Raw genomic sequence first — 19,489 nt, 5'->3', positions numbered from 1 at the left:
AGGCTAAACAAACCAACGCTGACCCATTGCTGGCACTTCTAACTCTCAGGAACACACCTGTCACAGGTATGTGCTATTCTCCAGCACAACTGCTTATGGGCAGGGTCCTAAGAAGCACTTTACCCAGCTCAAGCACAGTGCTGCAACCTGTTGTACCGACTAATGCACACTCTACTCTTCAGAACCTCCAGAGAAGACAACGCGCTTATTACAACAGAGGCACAAAGAAACTTCCGGTGCTGCCGTCCGGTGGGACTGTTCACATGCAAACGGAACGAGGATGGCGTCCTGCTGTGGTCACGGCAACACGTGCTGAACCACGGTCCTACGACATAGTGACATCATCTGGACAGCGGTACAGGCGCAACAGGAGACACCTGAGGAAGACACCCAGAGACATTCAGGTGTACACAGAACAGGACAGTCTCGGGGATGAGCTAGACAGCACCCCGGACGCGCCTACCGGTGATGATGAGACTGCCTGTGAGCAGCCTTCTCCACCTCCACAGATGAGTCAAACCAGAAGCGGCCGAGTTATTAGGCCACCGGTGAGATTTAGAGACTATGTGTTAAGCCAATGAGTGAATACAATATTGGGCTTATGTTGAGTTTATATAATAATAATAATAAAGAGGGGGAAACAGTAGATAGGCAATGGTATGTTCAGTTTAAGTTAAATGTATCCCTGAGTGATACACATTGAAATATTATTACAGCTAAGCTACATGTTTACATCTTTTCTGCTAAAGATAAACTTTTGTTTTTCCTTTATTATAAGAAAGGAGGATGTAGTATATAGTGTTGCATACATATACTAATGTTAAAATAGTGCCCGCTTAGAGGCGGAGGGATTTGGAGTGTGTGGTTGTTATTGCTTGGTTCGTTGTAGGCTGTTGCCGGGCTGTAGCTAAATAAAAGAGAGTAAACGATTTACCGGTTGTCATCCTTCCTCGCACCTCAATGCACGATATAAATGGTTATAGACCGAAACCATTACAAGGACACCTGAAATTATGTTAGCCACATAGCATCGCTCATCAGAGACTTTTAAATTTCATATCAAAATATAGCTGATCCTATCTCTATCAACTGAAATCTTTACATTTTATATATCTCTATCTATCATAGTTCTAAAATGTATTTAGTGGGGAGAACTTATTTTTGTTTTGACACTGTAAAATATAAAAGTTATCCTCACCTCAACAGTTAGTGACAATTCAATGATTTGACTAAATTTGTGTGTTCCGGTCAAGAGGGCAGTCATTTTATTGGCAGATTTTTGTGGCGGCGCCCTCTAGTGTATTAGAATTGAACTGTGTGCCAACCAACCCTTGACCCAACCAGCCCCGCTCTCCCCAGCACACTCTCTCTCTCGTCGTGGAGGACCGAAAAAATAAAAATCAAACATGCTAGTCTTTTTGTCGTGAAGCATCGCAGACTTAGGTTGTCGCCCACTATGACACACTATACGAGATGAAACGATCAAATCTTGTGTCCCGACGCCCGAATCCCCACGACACCCTACGTCAAGCGAATCGTGCCAAAATCGGGCTAAAATCGTGTAATCTTTTATCCACAGCACCAATAAAGATGAGAGGACATTTATAAGAGAGAAATTGTAAAATAAAATTATTTAGAAATAACAAAAACAGCCAGTTTAAAAAAGAAAATTAACCTTTAGATTTTAAAACTACTTTAAGTTTAAAAACATTGTATTAACATGGCTAATACTTACAGAAAACTCCTTCAGGCTGCAAATAAAATGGTCCCACGCAGTAAGAAATCAAAATAAACATTAGTTAACTGTTATGTGTTGCTTGTTAAGGACATATATTTCATACATCTGCACAATACATCTAGGTTAATAAAAAATAAGCTTCACTTGACTCTCTAAATATTCTAACTTGCTTTTTGGCATGCATTTTACTTGTTGCCTAATATCTCTATTAACTCTTTTTTATTGTTTGTTAACATGGACAAACGGTGCATAATCTAATTACAGATGTGCTAATTTGCATAAATACCACAACAGATCTAAACATTGGTACAGCGTTTTTAAAACATTCAGAGATTCAGTCAGTCATTATTTCAAGGTCCACTCAACGGTCTCCTGTTCTTCCCCCAGAAACAGTCCCACTGACCCAGCCCCAAACCCTATCTCTGCTATAATAATTAATAAAGGCTGTTTTAAATACTTCTTCCCGCCTCTATGTATGTATGCTCATGGGTCGCCTAAATGGGTTCCATTCAGACCTTAACATTTAGTCTTTTACTGTTATATGTCAACAAGATTCAACAAGACATTTTCTCCGGCTGTACCAATGTTTAGATCTGTTGTGGTATTTATGCAAATTAGCACATCTGTAATTAGATTATGCACCGTTTGTCCATGTTAACAAACAATTAAAAAAAACTTGTAATACATTTTTTGTTTGTCTTGATACAAGTAATCAACTCAGTCATTTTGATGGTGATATCTAAAGGTTACATTTTTTACCCTATTCATGTGAGAAAAATAATGAATATGCGTATAAATAGGATATATTTGGGTCTTTTTCTGAACTTTCCCCTAATGGGATTCTTCTGGGCTTTTTTTCCACTTACTCAGGACATATTGAGGATACAAAATCAGTTGAGTTTGATTCTGTTGCAATTGGTTCACAGTTGACCCCCATTTCGTCTTAAAACGCCTGGACTAAATGTTAATTCACGGAGTTAGATTTGAAAATGTCGGGACAAGCGGCGGTTAAAGAGCAGATCTGACTAACGGTGTTCTTGCAGCCATCGCTAGCTAAACTTCCACTGTCATTTCACATTTCACAAGCTATGTACACTTTAGCATAAAATCCTAAAACCTTATTATAAAAGTAAAAGTTAACTTACCAGATGTCCAGATATCCGCAGAGTGCCTGCAGTCGTGCTGTGACGTCAGTCAGGCGGCGCGCTCTCTCGGTTTACAGCAACCCTGTATTATTGCCTGGCATTTTACAGCTAGGTTACAGCAACACAAAAATGTACTGTAAAATGTTCCCGCTCAAACAAAATTACCCAGAATGCAATGCAAATTACGGTATTTTACTGTAATATAGAAATGCAGTATTGTACTGTAGGTTTACTACAATTTCTTTAAATGTGTCCATTTGATTTTGTAAATGTTAGTTGATCCTCAATAACGTTTACGAAATCGAATAAAGATACAGAATAAACCCATAGCATAAGTTTAGTAAATTTAACCTAGAACTTGTTACAACTGTAGCAGGGTGGAATAACTCCACCTACTGGGAGATCGTGCGCATGCGTGCGGCTTATTGGCTGCCCTTGTATGGAGTATAAAAGAAGTGGGCTTTGGCGACCTGATATGCGTCTTGGTATTGCCGTGATGTCACGTCATCTGTTGCCGCCGACGGTTCAAACTGTTCGCGTCTGCTGTGCGCTCGCTGCCTACTTGTCACATGTTCAGCCGTGTCAGAAATGAGTGTTGACCCTGTTTAGCTGCTATCCGTTTTATGCACAGTGAAATATTTATAGCATGTCATTTACAGCGATTATGTTTCTGATGGAGTGGCTGTATTCCGACATGGTGTGCGACCATGAATGGTTTGGTTACATTGACCATCCCGCGGTATGTATAATTATAGCTTTGTTGATTTTAATAATGTTACTCTCTTTAACTTATTGCTATGCTCTGCAGGTTATCTGCAGATCTGAGGGTTCTCCCTGCCTACTTAATGGGATTGAGCGTCAATATTAACTCGTGAAGCGGCTAAGTGTGACTATGTTGCTGTTTTGCCTCTAGTTTTTATAGTAACGTTAAACTGTGTGCACGTTGGTGCGGTACCGTCATGCGCCTCGGTCGAGGCTGGTGCTTCTTTGGTTGGCTGGTCTGTCTTCACCAGCTGCCACCTGCTTGATCTTCTGATTGTGCATCAGTACATGGAGTTTCTTTATGAATGTTTGTTTTGTTATGGTGCATAATTCACTCTGGGCATTGTAATGCATAACTGCTGAGTCTGAGTGAAATGCGTGTTTTTAACTGTTCTCTCTTACGAGAACAGTTATTTGTATGTGCCTTTTTGTGGTTTCTTGTTATTGTTGTGCGTTTATATTGTTTTGTGTTATTTTCTTTGCAGGAGCTGGAGGTTTCCGGAGAGGGAGGGCTAGCTGCTATCGTGTGTGGTGATTTACACCTAGGCCGTGTGTTTTCTTGCATCCAATCTTCACGTGTATGTGTGGGCGCGTGTATGGGGTTACTGGGGCTCCTGTTAATTTGGTAGCTAGTCTGTACCTCCAGGAACCTCCGCTGCTGGTCTATTAGTTAAATGTAGATATAGGTTTGTTGTAATGTGTTTCTGATACAAACTGTGTGAACGTTACTGTAAAATTGATTCTAAAAATCTTGTGACCTTTTAACTATTTATTATGAAGTGCTGATGAGAGAAATAAAAGTATATTTTTCTATATGTTGCCCCACGTCTCTTTACCCACGTAATAGATAACGAACCTGTGTGCCCTTAGGGCGGTTAGTCCCCAGTCCTCTGGGGTGGCGTAGTCGACCGTTGTTGTCATTATTGGAGTATACGCCTGCTCTTAAAGGAGAGTGTGTGGCGTCACCACCGAAAAGAAACCCGCTTATGCCACACAACATTAAAGTAAAAGTGTCTTTATCTAGTTTTTGTACAATCTATTTCTTTTTTAATTCATCATCTTTTCTCTTTATTTCTGCAGAATATTATTAACATCTCATTTAAATGATTAAAAGTATTTCAGTGAAGCTTCATCAAACCAACATCAGTGATTTTAAAGCTTTAATCTGAAAAACTCTGATCTTCAGGTGTGTTTGGTGATGAAGATGAATTTAAGATTATGATGAAGGGAGAATCACTCCCTCTAAACTCTGATCTCACTGAAATAAAGGATGATGATGTGATTCAGTGGGAGTTTGGATTATATGGAGAGACTTTAATCGCTGAAATCAATAAACGGGCCGACAGAATCGCTGTATATGATGATGTTCTTGATGGGAGATTCAGAGACAGACTGAAGCTGAACAATCAAACTGGATCTCTGACCATCATAAACATCACTGAACATGCTGGAGTTTTTTCTCTACAGATCAACGGTGTGAGAAAGAGAAAGATCTATATTGGTCCCTATGGTGAGGCTAAACACATTTTTTTCACCTTTATTTAATGACAACATTTCAATTAATTCATACAACATTCCATTTCTTTATTTTATTTTATAATATTGTTTATTTCAAACTGACATTTTAAATTATTTAGTAAAACATTATTAAACGATTTCACAGTATTAATCTGACAAACACTGTGTGTGTTTTTGTTTTCAGGATCAATGGGATCAATGACGTCAGTGTCAGTGAAGGATGGAGATTCACTCTCTCTAAACTCTGGTCTCACTGAAATAAAAAATAATAGTTTTATTAAGTGGATGTTTGGGAATGAAACAATTTTAATATCTGAAATCAATAAACGGGCCGACAGAATCGCTGTATATGATGATGTTCTTGATGGGAGATTCAGAGGCAGACTGAAGCTGAACAATCAAACTGGATCTCTGACCATCATAAACATCAGATCTGAACATGCTGGAGATTATGAGCGATGGATCAAAACTACAGCAAAAAATTTCTATAGTTCAGTCAGATACAATTTCTTTCTCGCTGTCTTTGGTGAGTTCATTACTTGTTTTACCATTTTATACAATTTTAATCCAAACAACATTTTGCTTTTTTTCCTGTTATTGTTTTATGATATTGATCATTTGAAATTTGAATATCAATATCTCTGCTACAAACTCAGTTTCTGTTTGTTGATACAGTTGAAATATCAGTGAATGAGGGAGAATCACTCACTGTAGACTCTGATCTCACTGAAATAAAGGATTATGAATGGATTCGGTGGATGTTTGGAGATGAAAACATTTTAATCGCTGAAATTACTGTAAAGGCCGACAGAATCACTGTATATGATGATTATCTTGGGAGATTCAGAGACAGACTGAAGCTGGACAATCAAACTGGATCTCTGACCATCACAGACATCACAACTGAACATGCTGGAGATTATAAACTACAGATCAGAAGTTCGAGAGAGTTTCGGCCATCAGAAAGTTTCTCATTAAAAGCTTTCAGAGTTTCTGTCTCTGGTGAGTAGAGATCATTTCTCCTGTCCTTCAAATATTCTTGTTTTTTACCAATTATTTACATATTTATTAATTGTTGAATCATTTTATAGTTTGAGATGATAGATCATATAAACACTGACTCAACCAAAAATAATCAAAAGTAAGATTGTTGATTAGATTTGTTCATATTTATCTTTTCTCTCTCTCATGTTTTCCAGCTCGTCCGCCTGTTTCTGGTGAGTAGAGATCATTTCTCATGTCCTTCAATTTATTATTTACATATTAATTGTTGAATCGTTTTATAGTTTGAGATGATAGATCATATAAACACTTACTCAACACACTGATTGAACATAAAATAAGATTGTTGATTAGACTCAACATCTCAACATCACTCAACTCTGTCACACATGTTCAGGTACGGCTGATATTAGTTGATGTCAGCGCTGATATTAGCGTTTATGAACTGATCTGATCTCAGTTTGATGCTTTTATTCCTCAGACTCTGTCCACTGTTGTGGTCCCACTGAAGCTGTGATCCGATTGGTCCTCTCTGCTCTGGTGGGCGTGGCTACTGTCATCATTCTGGTTTATGACATCAGATCCAGAAGAGCTGAACGAGATCAAGCACATATTCACACATCAGAAACCTAATGGTGTCACTTCTCATATTACTATTTTATGCCATTTATTAATCTTCATTTATTTGTAATGGCTTTATATGCTGGCATTTACTGTACGCTTATTTTTTAGGTGGCTTATTTCCATCCTATAATAATTTGAGAACAAACAGCAACATATATTTTCTTATTAACTCAGTGCTAAAAGTGTTAAATGTGAGTGTTTGTCATTGTATCTGATCTATTCATACATATTTGACTGGGGACTTTAAAAACTATTTCCAATCACACTTAAAGTCTCATGTCTTGTATTGTTATTATTGTTCAGATCAGACGTCTCTAATACTGAAGCTCTTTTACGGACTAAACACGACACATTTCTCTCAAATAAGACACAGATCTCACTTTACTACTGCTGTTCATCTGTCATTTAGATTTGCTTGCCTTTGTCAATAAAGTTTTTCATTGATTTTTTGATTGTTTTTGATTCGTAAATCAAAAGGGACTTTTTTAATAAATGTATACGTATCCAAAAGAGAATCAATTGAAAGGCTTTCTGGTTTTTAACAAATTTGAAAGATGTGCACACGAGTTTTACCTCATTCATCCACTGGTTAAAGTTGGGTTTAGATTTAAACCGTATGTGGAGGTCCTGGGCTGGTGTCGGCACACGTGGTCTGCGGTTGTGAAGCCGGTTTGATGTAATGCCAAATTCTCTGAGACGCCTTTGGAGACGCTAATAATAGAGGAATGAACTGATCTATAAATGAACATCCCAGGACATTGTGTGTTTGATATTATGATGTCTTGTATGCATGCATGCTTTATGAGGGAAGTATAGTTAATGTAACCCCACCTATATCGTGTCTCATATCTAAATAATCATGTAACGACTTACACTTTAGTGTACATCACCTCCTCATAGCATGCAGTGTGTGTGTTATATTGTAATACTCGTTCGATATTAAAGACAGAATTAAACAAAAAAATAAGGGGGGGAAGCACATCCAAATATAATTGCCAAACACCAGCTCAAAATTAATATTAAAGAACAGTTGAAATTAAATACAACAACACCAGAAAGCAACAATACCCCAATCACCCAAAACCAGCTCCAATATGTACTTCTATATTAACTCAGTCCATAAAATGTGAACACAAAAACACAAAATGATAATATGGGAATATGGATAATGTGTGTGTAATGAATATAAGGAATCTGTAATCCAATAATGATCAATCAGATTGTCTGTGCACACAAGTTTAGTTCAGTTACAACCACCGTATCATAATAGCAAAAAACTCACTCAGACAAAAGTCCTCAAAGGCAAAGTTGGAAAAGAAAAATATGTATAATCCACAAAGGTAATCCAACCGAAGAAAATTTGCTGCTGGTGTAAAGTCTGTGGTGAACGCATAGACTCCAGGTAGCTCACCAAACAAACACATTTGAGGAAATATATACGGCCAATATTGAGCGTTGCAAACCCACTGTTCCTCAATTAGTAACCACAAGAAGGCATAAAAGTTATTAACTCAAAACCCCACTTTATTTAAAAGATTGAGCAATCCCCAAATTGAGCCATCACACGGCTTAAAAGCTGGATCACTTGTTCTTGTTTATATGGGTATTCTGACCCCCTTACCTGAGGCCGTTGCCCCCTGGTGACCAGGAAGATCATTGCACAACAGCTTTAGTCCGCCTAACAGTGAAAACACTCTGGAACTGTTACAATATTAATCTGAGTATAAATGCACACAGACGGCAAGACCCATGTCTAACCACACTAGAGACAAAGTCATGAATCCTCCCATCAGAGGAATTTTCCCGCTTGGAGATTCCACCTTGCTTATTGGTCAAGCCAACCCCGAGAGGAGGGACTTTTCTCAGGCTTTATAGAGCATCTACACAGCAGGCCTTCCTCACAACCAGCCGTGTGCTCATTCAGGAGAGAGACTCTCAACCACAGAGTCAAGCACAACATCGGGAGTTTGCCACAATTTCTTCATTCAATGCAGAAGAAGTCAATCACAACTCCAGCCATCGACTCACGAAACCAATGAGATCTTCTTCAAAGATGTCACACACCGATTCCACTGTAAAGGAGATGCAAGTAACGCACAATTGAAACATTGGTTTAATAATAAGCGGTAGACGCCTCTTAATGATGCGCTTTGAAAGAAGAAAGCTGATGCTTCATAGTTTCATTCCCTGTTCCATTTCTGGTTTCATTCTGTCACTTACCATTTCACCCGTGTAGCCCATGTGTGTGTGTGTGTGTGTGTGTGTGTGTGTGTGTGTGTGTGTGTGTGTGTGTGTGTGTGTGTGTGTGTGTGTGTGTGTGTGTGTGTGTGTGTGTGTGTGTGTGTGTGTGTGTGTGTGTGTGTGTGTGTGTGTGTTTAGATTAGTTGTGTTTGTGATTTAGTTAATAAAACTTGTGCACATACGTATTTTGTTCTGATTCTCTGCTTGCAACAAAGTCAATGTTATGATTTCTGATCTTGTGACGCTCTAAGCGCTGTACATTTAAGAAATAATTATTTTTCTGAGTCCATGAAAAATTCCCTTTTCTTACAATCAGTGAGTAATCGAAAGTGTTCGCTGGGCAAACTGATTAATTGATTGTAATAGTAATATACATAAAATTAATCCAAATAACTGATCCAAATATTCATAATTATTCATAACAAGTTATGATTTATTATGAATATTTCCCCTTTGAGCTAATTTGTTACGGCTCTTCTCAATGGACAGTCCCATCATGACCACTTGCTGGAAACGGTCAGATATTACGATCAGATCTGGATACGCTGTTCTGCTTAGCTAATATTTGTGAGGCTTTATTATTAATATTGCTATAAGACACACATATCTCACATTATTACTGCTGTCCATTTGCCATATTTGTCTTTATCAATAAAGTTTTCTCAGTCTGAGGTTCAAGAGTCTGTCCATGTTTTATTACAATTATTGTATATTTAACCAAATTTCACTAGTGCACCACATATAAAGACTGTCGTTGTGAGACTGGGTTGGATTTAGATTCAATAAAGCAACCAGTCTGTGTCTTCCCTTACTTCACTCTCTGTGCGGATGCTCCCATACAGTAACATTACACATGAGAACGACTCATCCACTCAGTTCTTGAAGCAATGCTTGCATGTGCGATGACTTTGGTTGATGCTTTCTTGTCAAAGTAAGAAAACTGTTGCTTTAAGACACTTCCCTTACGAAAAAAAGTTAATTTTATGAAGTATACTTAAGTAATATTCAAGTATATTTTTAAGTATACATTATGTATTAGTATACTAATGTCAATATGTACTAGTAGTAAACTTGTAAGTGTACTATTTTAATACCGCTTGGGACTAAATTGGCCCACTTGAAGTATATAAAAGTATATGTTTAAGTGTACTATAAGTGTAACAGTAGTAAACTTCAGTAAACTAAATTTCAGATACGCAGAATTAGAAACATATCTGTTTTATGTCAAAAATTTAATCAATATTTTCAAACAAGGTAAGTTTCATAAGACGGTATATGAAAAACTATGTAAAAAAAAGTATATTTAATATTCTACTCGATCAAAAGAGTTAAAACAACTACAAGCCAAGTATACTTTGAATACATAATTATCCTTTTAAGTGTATCTCGATCAAAAGATTGAGTACAAGTACAGGCCAATTATACTTGGACTTTTCTCTCAGTATAAGTCAAGTACACTTAAGTGTCATTTTAAGTATATTTCTGAGAAGTATATAAAATGTAGACTGAAAGTATGCTTTCTTATTTTTAGTTGAAAAGAACGAAGTATACTAATAGAACACTTGAATAAACGTATTCTTTGTAAGAGTAATTATTATCGATGTGTACAAGATCAGGTTCAGTTCCATGCTTATTTTATTTACTCTATAAGCTATTCCACCATGAAAGCTTGTTACTATATAAACTTAAACATGTTAGTTTATAAGACAGTGTGTAATATGTTTTTTTTAATAAGCTACTCAATCATAATAGTAAACACAAGTACAAGCCAAGAATACTTAGAATACTTAATTATACTTTTAAGTATATCTCGATCAACAACTATAGGCCAAATATACTTAGACTTTTCTGTTAGTATAAGTCAAGTATTCTTAAGTGCAATTTAAAGTATATTTCTGAGAAGTACATTAAGTATATTTCTGAGAAGTACATAAAAAGTAGACTGAAAGTATACTTTCTTATTTTTAGTTTAAAAGAAGTATACTAATTGCACACTTGAATAAACTTCTTTTTCGTAAGGGAAGGAATGAATGGGTCAGTCGTTTTCAGCAAACTAAACCTGAAATGGGGGTACCATCAGCTGGAATTGACCCCAGAATCAAGAGACATCACCACGTTCGCCGTTCATAATGGTATATAGGTTCAAAGGACTGGTGTTTGGAGTGTCGTCAGCAAGTGAGCAGTACCAGCATGAAATAGCCACTGTTCTAGCTGGCATCAAAGGAGTAGAGAACATATCAGATGACATCATCATCCATGCACCTGACAAAGAGACTCATGAGAAAAGAATGCATGCAGTACTAAAGAGACTGGAAAGCTGTGGCTTGACTCTGAATGTAGAGAAGTGCCAGTTTAACATGGACAAATGGGTGTTTATGGGCATGCTGCTGTCAGTGAAAGGCATAGGCCCGACGGCAGAGCGAGTGAGAGCAGTTGTGGAGGCAAGAGAGCCTGAAAACGTTTCAGAGGTGAGAAGTTTCCTCGGTTTAGCTGGCTATAGTAGCCGTTTCATACCTCAGTTTGCGAGCATCTCAGAACCTCTGCGCAGACTGACAAAGAAAGACACCAAATTTCATTTCGGAACTGAACAGAAGAAAGCTTTCAAAACTCTCAAAGATAAGTTGGCCGAGACAACAACACTGGCTTACTTCGACAAGGACGCACCAACAAAAGTCATTGTTGATGTTGGACCAAAAGGTGTTGGAGCAGAACTAGTAAGGACAAAAATTGCCAGAATTATACCAGTGTATAAATCTGGGGATAAAAATGAAATGTGCAATTATCGTCAAAATGCAATTTATAGCCCTCGCTCAAAACTATGCGCATGAATCGAAAGGTGGGTCTTGAGATTAAAGCCTTATGATTTCCATGTGATTCATATACCTGGAACACACAACATTGCAGATCCTCTGTCACGTCTGCTGGGCCCACCAGCCAAAAGTGAGATGCACACACATAAAGCAGAGGAATGTGTGCGGTTTATAGCAGTTTGTGCGACACCCAGCGCCCTCACCACCAAGGAAGTCGAGCAGATCTCAGCAAATGATATGGATTCACAGAGACTGAGAACTACTATTCAAACAGGTTGTTTTGATGACTGTCCTGCATACAGACATATTGCAGGTGAGCTATGCGTCATTGGCCAAATAATACTCAGGGGAACAAGAATTGTTTTTGCCACAGTCGCTGCGAGGTAGAGCATTACAGTTGGCACATGAGGGTCATCTTGTCGCCCACAGTGATGCCTGAAGGGCCATGGCAAAATGTAGCCACAGATTTACTTGGTCCTTTACCAGATGGACATTCGATTCTGGTTGTTGTCGGTACTATGAATATGCAGTCCTCAAGTCAACAACGGCAGAAAAAGTGATCGACCCTTTGGAAGACATTTTCAGTCGGCACGGACTTCCTTTAACAATCAGGTCAGATTGTGGCCCACAATTCAAGTCCAGTCTGTTTCAGGCTTTTTGTCAGGAGAAGGGAATACACCATATCAAAACAACTCCAAAGTGGGCGCAAGCAAATGGAGAAGTGGAAAGCCAATGGTCTTATTGGCAACGAGGATGAGTCTGACTACCGCAGAGAAGTGGAGGGGCTGGTGAAATGGTGCGAAAGCTTTAACTTGACACTTAACATCACAAAAACCAAGGAACTGGTAGTAGATTTTAGAAGGACCCCTAGTCCCCTCCGTACGCTCTCCATTAATGGGGTGGAGGTGGAGAGGGTCACTTCCTTCCAGTTGCTTGGGACCACAATCCAGGAATCCTTATCATGGGAGCTCAACACCAATAAGATCAGTAAAGCTCACCAGCGACTCCACTTTCTGCGGCAGCTCAAAAAGTTCAGAGTCAGCCGAGTTGCCATAACCCACTTCTATAGGTCAACTATTGAAAGCGTGCTCACTTTTTCCATGCTTGTCTGGTTCAACAGCTCAGGACAAAACTAGGATGGAAAGACAGCCCGGTCTCACCCCAAAACGTCATATACTGACGTGTCTTGACCATTCGGCAACATACGACGAAAAGGGTACCCTTTAACGTCAATATGAGACGCAGACTTAAGCGCACCAGCAGCGCCTCCTAGCGGTACCCTAACGCATACCTAAACCCAACCATTCCCGAATCGTCACATATGGACGTTAAAGGGTACCCTTTTCGTCGTATGTTGCCGAATGGTCAAGACCCGTCAGTATGTGACGTTTTGGGGTGAGACTGTGTTAGGAAAGAGTAGTACGCAGAGCATCAAAAATCATAGGCTGTAGCCTCCCTTCACTTTCTTCTCTTTTCTCCACCAGAATAATCAGAAAGGCTAAAAACATCATAGCGGACCACTCTCACCCCGCTCACCATCTCTTTAATCTCCTCCCATCAGGAAGAAGATATAGGAGCATTAAGACTTCCACATCACGTTTCAGAGACAGCACTTACCCTCTGGCTATCAGACATCTGAATTTGCACGGCATTTTACCAACTGTATGCACTTTCTTTGCCGAGGGGTATTGTCTCTTTAATGTCGGCGGGGTTTGGTCTACTGTTGGGTATTGTTGTTATTGTTGTTATTATTTTTGTACTTATGATGTCTGTCTTTAGGCTATTTACGTCTGAGAGTTGTACCAAGACAAATTCCTATCCAGTTGTTGACATGGCAATAAATTATTATTGATTGATTGACAAAACGCATCACAGATGAAACGAGTACAGATTGGCCAAGCTGAGGGCCAGGATTGGAAAGAAGAGTTATGCAAATATGTGACTGTCTACAGGTCCATACAACATGCCACAACGGGCAAAAGCCCAGCAGAACTTCTTTTTCAGAGGAAGATCAGAGGAAAGTTACCAGACAACACAACTCCACACAGTGACCTTGAAGCTCGAGACACAGACACAGAGCAGAAAGGAAAAGCCAAGATATACACAGACCACAGACGAGGCGCTAAGACATCAGACATAGAGGTTGGAGATCAAGTGCTTGTAAAACAGGATAAAACAGACAAATTCACAACAACATTTCACAGCACTCCTCACAAGGTTGTACGCAGAGAAGATAACAGCGTTGCCGTTCAGTCACCCACTGGAGCAAAGTATGCACGGAATACGACATTTGTCAAGAAGTTTCTGTCTGCGGAAACACCAACATTGGATGGTGAATTGAGATGTACTCAAGAGCCGAGTTATGATAAGGAGCAAAAGGGAAGTTCAGAGGAATGCAAAGAGAACTGTGAAACATTTCAGAGAGGGGAACAGATTCCTAAACCTTGCAGACCCCAGAGACTAATCAGATTGCCTGAATGGTTTAGAGACTATGTTGTTGAGTGACTGATAAAAGGTAGGTTATGTAAAAAGTAAAACAAGTAAAAATCAGATTAAGAGTTATGTTGTGGTGTGGTGCACCTGTTCAGAAAGCATTGCAGAAGTTATATTAAGATGTACAGTGTTACATGTACTTTGAATGTTTTGAACTGTCTTAAGTTGTAAGAAAATGTGAATGAGAACTTGTTTAGTTGGGGTAAGTTCACATTCAAGTAGGGGGGGGGGTTATGTATTGATGTGACGTCATCAACGACTTAGTTGTGTTGGTTTTAGTGAAACAACTCTAAATTGGTTTAATAATTACTTATCTGAAAGAACTCAATGTGTCTCAGTTGAAAATTTTATATCAGCAGAACAAACAATTAAAAAAAGGTGTGCCACAGGGTTCTGTTTTAGCACCAATTTTATTTTCTACTTATATAAATGCACAAGAATGATTGAACACACTAGTGCTATCAGAAGACAGGATGATACATCCTCAATTTCTCGTCATTTTAAGTCTGCAAAACCACTCTTTAGCTGCCATGAAGTTCCTGGGCATCGAGAGGATCCTCCCCCACAGGAGAGGTGGAGATACAGACAGAAAATTACTCCAAAGGGAGGCCTTTTGGATTTTTTAACTTAAATCCTTATTTCCTGAGGGTATGAATGAAGAACTTGAACTGTCATGCTTTTTGTAAAATCTGATTATTCTCTGTAGTTGTATGTCTCATATTTCCTGCTAAATGTTGTTAAAATCTGCTGTGAATTCTGCTTAAGTGATCAATGAGGAAATTACTTACCTGTGATAATTGGATTCAGCTGACTGATCCTAATTACTGACTTGTTCAAAAAGGGTGAATCTTGTTTGTCAAGTGAGCACTGAGGAAAGCATGTGCTGAAACGTTTGCTCGCCTTGTCTGTTTTTAAATTCACCTGCACTTTTCATTTTTGTCTCAAGTGGATCAGTGTGCGGCTAGCCACTCTCTCTACTTCTACTTATATAAATGACATAGATTGTGGGATAACCCAAGCTAGAAAAAAAAAATGCTTTTCACACGTGGTTCCATCAAAACAAATTACCCGAATTTAACTTTAGAAGGGGACTGTATAGAAAGAGTAAATTGTTATAAATACTTAGGCATATGGCTAGATGAAAAATTAGGTTTTAATCTACATATTGAAAATCTCTTGAAAAAGCTTAGACCAAAACTGGGTTTCCTCTTTCGTTTAAAGAATTTTTTTCCTTTTGAAGCAAGAAAGAGAATTATTCAAAGTTGTTTCCTCTCTGTATTAGATTACGGTGCTGTGATTTATATGCATGCAAGTTCATCTTCTTTAAAAAAGTTAGATTGTGTAAACCATGCTGCCTTACGTTTTGTGACGAGTGCCTCTTCACACACTCATCATTGTACCTTGTACGAATTGGACTTCTGGCATTGTTAGGCAAATTACCATTTTATATCTGTCGTCTTTTATCTTATTACACCTGTAATTATAGCACAAGATCTAGTGCTAAATTGCTTTTAAAGGTTCCTAGAGTACGTACAGAGCTGGGTAAACCTGCCTTCTCCTCCTATGCTCCCTGGTTATGGAATGAGCTGCAGAGTATAATAATGATAGAAACACTCCCCTCTTTGAAAGATTTTAAAAATCTCTTATTGACCAATCTAAAGAAAACGTGTGTATGTTTTGTTAAGTATTTTTTTTTTTTTTTATGAGTGCTGGATAAAATTTTATGTAAGATTTTGTGTTTTATGTTTGTATGTTGTTTGTGTAAAACTTTTTTGTGTAAAACTCCCTGGAAGAAGAGATGTTATATCTCAATGGGACTATCCTGGTAAAATAAAGGATAAATAAAACGTGATGACGTACAGAGTGGTGATAAAGGAGGAATAAAGTTAAGTCTGGTGTCTGTGTGGTTCGATCCGAAATAACTAGAAAGGTTACAACACCAACTATCAAAACTTCTGTTTTTTCTTTATTAAGTTGTAGAAAATTATGTGACATCCAGTGTCTATCATGCCTAAATGTCCTTCGTGAGTTACATTTAAAGCTTTAGCACAGAGAGACTGTAGAAACACAACGCGTGTCCCAGTCAAGACTAACTGTCCAGTCACTGTTAACTCATTGGCAATGTGAGCGAATGTATAATATTCAATAAAACAACCAGTCTGTGTCTTCCCTTAATTCACTCTCTGTGCGGATGCTCCCATACAGTAACATTACACATGAGAACGACTCGTCCACTCAGTTCTTGAAGCAATGCTTGCATGTGCGATGACTTTGGTTGATGCTTTCTTGTGAAAGTAAGAAAACTGTTGCTTTAAGACACTTTTCACACATGTTTATTTCTGTTGAAAAAGATGTAATTGATCTAGAGGAAGTTGAGGTGCTGGAGCTCAAAGTGACAAAGTTCAGAGAGTGAATTATCAGGAATAAAGATCTCGACGCTGGAGCTTCACATCAGCTCATCTGTCATTTATTCACTGAAGCAGTTTTGAAGAGTTTGTCTTTTCATATTTGTGACTGAAAGCGCTGAAGATGTTTCGCACTGTTTTCTTCTGTCTGTGTTTCTGGCGTCTGGATGGTGAGTTTTAAATCTGTTTTATGGCTTCAGTTGTGGTTCCATGCAATAAAAGACTGGTTAAATTAGTGAGAGAGGATAAACATTCACTGTTACAGGACAGCACTAATATTTACTAAAGATATATGGATATAGAGTTTAGTCAATAACATTTACGAAATCTACTAAAGACAGAAAAGAACCACAGCATGAGCATATCTAAACTCATTATACAGCAACTAAATTCAGCCTAGAACTTGTTACAATATTAAGGTAAAAGTGTCTTTTTATTTAGTTTTTGTATTATATGTAAATCTATTTCTCTTTTAATTTATCATCTTTTTGTCTTTGTACTGCTGCAGAATATTATTAATATCACATTTAAATGATTAAAAGTATTTCAGTGAAGCTTCATCAAACCAACATCAAGTGATTTTAAAGCTTAAATCTGTGAAACTGATCTTCAGGTGTGTTTGGAGATGAATATGAAGAGAAGTATATGATGGATGGAGAATCACTCTCTCTAAACTCTGATCTCACTGAAATAAAGGATGATGATGTGATTCAGTGGAAGTTTGGATTATATGGAGAGACTTTAATCGCTGAAATCAATAAACGGGCCGACAGATTCGCTGTATATGATGATGTTCTTGATGGGAGATTCAGAGACAGACTGAAGCTGAACAATCAAACTGGATCTCTGACCATCATAAACATCACTGAAGAGACTGGATATTATTATCTACAGATCAACGGTGTGAGAAAGAGAGTGATCAATATTGGTTCCTATGGTGAGGCTAAACACATTTCTTTCACCTTTATTTAAATAACAACATTTAAAATAATTAATACACCATTTTGTTTATTTTTGTTTGTTTTATGATATTGTTTTTTTCAAACTGACATTTTAAACTATGTAGTAAAACATTATTAAACGATTTCACATTGTTAATCTGACAAACCCTGTGTCTCAATGAAATAAAAAATAATAGTTGGATTCAGTGGATGTTTGGAAATGAAACTAATTTAATATCTGAAATCAATAAACGGGCCGACAGAATCGCTGTATATGATGATGTTCTTGATGGGAGATTCAGAGACAGACTGAAGCTGGACAATCAAACTGGATCTCTGACCATCATAAACATCAGATCTGAACATGCTGGAGATTATGAGCGACGGATCACAACTACAGCTGAAAATTCCTATGGTTCAGCCAAATACAAGTTCTTTCTCGCTGTCTTTGGTGAGTTATTACTTGTTTTACCATTTTATGTCTTAATTCCCAGATACAATTTTAATCCAAACACCATTTTGCTTTTTTCTGTTTTTGTTTTATGATATTTATCATTTGAAATTTAAATATCAATATCTCTGCTACAAACTCAGTTTCTGTTTGTTGATACAGTTGAAATATCAGTGAATGGGGGAGAATCACTCACTGTAGACTCTGATCTCACTGAAATAAAGGATTATGAATGGATTCGGTGGATGTTTGGAGATGAAAACATTTTAATCGCTGAAATTAATGTAAAGGCCGGCATAATCACTGTATATGATGATTATCTTGGGAGATTCAGAGACAGACTGAAGCTGAACAATCAAACTGGATCTCTGACCATCATAAACATCACATCTGAACATGCTGGAGATTATAAACTACAGATCAAAAGTATGACAGAAATTTGGCTTTCAGGAAGTTTCTCATTAAAAGCTTTCAGAGTTTCTGTCTCTGGTGAGTAGAGATCATTTGTCCTGTCCTTCAAATATTCTTGTTTTTTACCAAATTATTTTCATATTTATTCATTGTTGAATCATTTTATAGTTTGAGATGATAGATCATATAAACTGTAACGTCAGAGGCGTTTGAATCCTTTTGCAGTACTTATTAGATGAACACAAACACACAGAAGATTAAACACAGGCAATGAAACACAGGAGCGATCCAGAACTCGTGGTCAGAAAACAGGCAATGGACGAGGCAGGCAGTAAATGTTCTTGAACAGAGTCCGAGGAAACAGGCAGGGATAGAGGAACCAGGGAAACCAGGGAGACTAGGACTGGGAGACAGGGAACAAATGCTGAGAAATGTATGCATGGGCAAAACAAGACTTCGCAGAGAAACAAAGGGGAGAAGGGTCCAGATAAAAGGGAGCTGAGTGTGCACAGGTGACAGATAACAGTGATGATGATGACCAGGCAGGGATGGACGGTAATGAGTGAGATGAGATGGTGAAGGGAGTGATAGGAAGTGCAGTCCTTAATACTCGGGGGGAAAGTGATCTGGAGAGACCAGGACAGAGACCAGGGCGCTCCGTGACAAACCCCCCCGCCTGGACGACGACGGGGTCTCGGAGCTGGACGGTCAGGGTGGGCCTGATGAAAGGGTGCAAGCATGTCCAGGATGTCTTGGGACCTCACCCAGGAACGTTCTTCTGGACCATACCCCTCCCAGTCGATGAGGTACTGGAGAACCCCGCCACAGCAGGGACTGCCCGCTGAAGATGGACGTGGGCGGTGTTCCAAGTCTTCTCACTGCGTCGTAGCCACACGTCCACTGCAGGGAGATCAGTGGGCTCACCGGACCAAGGGAACAGAGGAGGCT

Source organism: Phoxinus phoxinus (genome assembly GCF_949152265.1).
Source record: "Phoxinus phoxinus genome assembly, chromosome: 7".
Lineage (NCBI taxonomy): Eukaryota > Metazoa > Chordata > Actinopteri > Cypriniformes > Leuciscidae > Phoxinus > Phoxinus phoxinus.
Note: the sequence above shows the minus strand (reverse complement) of the source record.